This window comes from Austrofundulus limnaeus, unplaced genomic scaffold, assembly GCF_001266775.1.
Source record: "Austrofundulus limnaeus strain Quisiro unplaced genomic scaffold, Austrofundulus_limnaeus-1.0 Scaffold454, whole genome shotgun sequence".
NCBI lineage: Eukaryota > Metazoa > Chordata > Actinopteri > Cyprinodontiformes > Rivulidae > Austrofundulus > Austrofundulus limnaeus.
Genome location: NW_013952856.1, coordinates 301,939 through 305,411, shown reverse-complemented (window position 1 = coordinate 305,411; position 3,473 = coordinate 301,939). Strand labels below are relative to the sequence as shown.

The 3,473-nt window shown below is 35.6% G+C and overlaps 1 long non-coding RNA gene across 2 annotated transcripts in view; it reads left to right on the top strand.

Annotated features, from left to right (window-relative positions):
- LOC106529597 (uncharacterized) overlaps nt 1–3,473 on the top strand; it is a 40,858-nt gene that overhangs the window by 32,291 nt on the left and 5,094 nt on the right. For both annotated transcript variants that reach the window (XR_001311654.1, XR_001311655.1), the window contains one exon: nt 1,644–1,817. This is a non-coding gene — a long non-coding RNA (uncharacterized LOC106529597). The remainder of the gene's footprint in view (nt 1–1,643; nt 1,818–3,473) is intronic.

The following is a 3,473-nucleotide window of genomic DNA, read 5'->3' as shown; positions in this document are numbered from 1 at the left end:
TGTGTGTGTGTGTGTGTGTGTGTCTGTCTGTCTTTAATGTAAATAGCTGTCAGGTTAAATCAGACCCAACAAAAAAATTTAATTTCAAAGTAATCCATAAAACCAGATACAAAGTGCAGAAAGAGTAGATTTAAAAAGTGTTACTAAACACACTTAAAAATTTAAAATCCGTATTCTTTTGTGAATGAAAACATTTACAATGGGAGCTTCTGTCAGATCTAGAGGGTGTTTTTTAAAATTGCAGCTCAGAGAAAACAAAGTAGCTTCACCTGGTTTAAAAAAGGTGCAGGTCTGATGAAGTCATGATGATTTAATGATGTAAGATGATTAAAATCAGATGAATGTGTTCAAAGTTCTCACACAGGAAAACAGGCTGCTTTTCTTCATTCAAAGTGTAAAATGAATGTTTTCATAAAGGAAATAATAGTTTATTTAACAAATACCATGATCTTTGTGTGTTTTTTTTCTACATAAATCTAAAAATTTTGATTCATAAATTAATAAAATATAGGTAAAAAGAATCCGCTTTGCTTTATCTGCCTCCAAAAAGTACAAAGTTTGAGCTCAGAATAAAAAAAAATAAAATCAACTTTTAGTTGGTTTTAAATGTTTAAATCTTAGACTTCTTTAACTATATTTTTATCTGTCAGGATCTGTGTTTTTGTCTCTCACAAATCCCGTGTTTAATTTTACTTGCTTGTGTTTTCATCTTTTCATTTGTGCCATCATTTCATCAACCCTCAGTTAATTTCACTCCTTTTTTTCCTGCTTCTGTCACCAGTGTGCAGTCAGGTGTCTCCTTCATGTACCTCTGCTCTGCAGATGCAGACTCTTGCTGCGTTGTTGGCTGTACGAACCGTCCGGTTTGCTCCTCGTGTGATCTCTGCTGTGACTTTTGTTTTCATTTCATAAGAACGTATTTGGTTAAAACACCAGTTTCCCCTCTCAGACTCTGTCAGGGTTTGTATCGGTGGGTTTTCTGAATTTGCAGTTTGTTGTGACCTGAGATTAGATGTTTTTTTTTTTTCAGTTGTAGTTTTGCTGTCACTAAAACTCTGCAGGACTAAAGATTCAGTGATTTTGCGGCGTATTAGTTGTTCAGATGGTTGCCCTGTCATTAAAGAGACTCTGCGGTTCCTGATTTAAGTTTTTCAGTGTTTCTGTGGTGCTGGTTCTCAGACGTCCCCTGAAATCAGTTCTGAATCTCCTTCAACGTTAACAATAATAAGATTTGTCTGACTGTATGAATTATGAGGATGTGTGTGACAGAGCAGGTGTTACTGTGTCAAAGCCCTCACACACTCAGCACAAGATCATCAAGTAAAAATCCAGCAGAAATGCTTTTATTAAGGTTAGAATATTTACAGCTTTTGATATAAAATATTTGAGTCTTTTCTTGGTTTGTTGGTGATGGGGCAGTTTGTGCATGTTGTCCCTGAGGGGGCAAAACAACACAAAAAAAGCAGCTTTTTTAGTTTCAGTTTTAATGCTGACAAATGTAAATATGTTAGGTGCTTCCCTCAGTGTCTGCAGGTCAGTGACGACAGAGATGTTACAATAAGTCACGCAAACTCTAACGTAGAGCAGAAGTTATGGGCAACGTGTGTGTGTGTGTGTGTGTGTGTGTGTGTGTGTGTTATCAGGGAGGGGAAGCCCAGATGAAGCAGACTGAGAGGATGATGGGTTCCAGCAGAGAGGGAGGAGATGACTCTTTGTTTCCACCAACACCACCTAAAACCAGGAAAGTCAAGTTTGAGTGGGACGCTCCGTCCCCCCACACACACCCCGCCCTTGACGTCTAATCCCAGGACTGGCAGGTAAAACTGGGCGTGACTCCTGAATTTCACAAGTTTCTTTTAGGTTTAATGAAGTGAAGCTTTTCCAAAGGCAACAAAGCTGACGCAAACAAACAAATAAATAAATCTACATACTTTTAATTTCAGTCTGAGCTCAATAAAATGACATAATCAGTTATTTTCCATGTGGTTGAAGCTCCTGCAGATGAAAACAAAAACTTTAATCTTAGAAAGTAAATAAAAAAAATTAAGAAATGCTGAAACAAAATCACTGAGCTGGTTAAAACTATCTCAGTGAACCATCTGTCACATCTTTGCTCTCAGGATAAAAACACACTCAAACACACACCTGGTCTCAGTTTTTACCTCAGACCAGGTCAAGACTTTTGGTATTTAGATCATGCAAGCAGCATAAACAGAGAGTTTTATTTTGAAATAAACCAGGAGGTTAATTTTCATTTTTCAGCTGCAGTCGACTCGTTTAAGAAGTTCTTGTTTTAATCAACACCTCTGATTTGATCTGATTTGATTTATTGATTTAACAGGAAAAGATTATTAAAAATAAAACNGTGTGTACGTACACACACTGATCTCATATCTGAGGTGTCCACACTCACATTACTTTAAAAACTGAGCAAAAAGTGTGAACATGTTTCAAAAGCGGTCAAACAGAGAGCCGTGCTTCTGTTGATTTAATAAAACACAACAGAATTCAAACTGTCTGACTTTGTGTCCCACACAAGTTAAAAAAAAACTAAACGTGTTTTATTAAGTCTGCGTATCGGCACAGAACAAACGATGGATGTGGCGTTCATAAAACAATTCTTTATTCTTGTCATTATTTTTGGGGGAAACAAAGATTTAAAAGGGATTTTATTAAATGAACAAACATTTCAGTGAAACAGCTGACCGGAGACACGCACACTCCAGATTTGTGAGTTTGGTGTGTATGTGAGTGATTCTTTTTTTATTTATTTATTTTTTATCAAAAATGAACAAATACCAAAAACATACAACAGATACATATCTCAGTAAATATTCTACCAAAACAGATAAACTACAGATTCTAATGTTTGCAGGTTCAGAAACTGAAATGACTCGCACATTATTTTACACTTTTCTGATGGAAAGTTTCAAAAATAAAAGCCTTTTTTCTTTTTACACACAAAACATTCAGAACAGAAACCTGTTAGTTCAGAATCTCAGTGCTGAAATCTGATCAGTTTGAATACTTTTGAATAATTCTGCAGCTTGTTTTTCTGAGGCAAACTTTGCTGTTTTTCAGTTCAGCAGTCATTTAGTGTTTGTGATATTCTATATGCTGAATACACAATAACAACAACAACAACAACAACAACAACAACAAAGCAAAAATAAACATTACTCTCAGATCATGTACAGGTTATTCTACTTTCACTCAATGACATTGAATAAAAGAAACTTTAACCAATAATTTCATAAAAGCAGTTTCTGATTAGTTTTTTCTGTGTTTTGATCAAGAACTGACCTGAAAACATGAACGTGAATGAAGGGAAACTTCTCAGCTTCCTTTTTTATTCAAATGTATTTAAAGGCTGCCAAACAGAAGAAACCAATGTTGTTGTTGTTGCTGTTTTTTTTTTTCGTGTGTATGTATGTTTGTGTGTGTGTGTGTGTGTGTGTGTGTGTGTGTGTGTG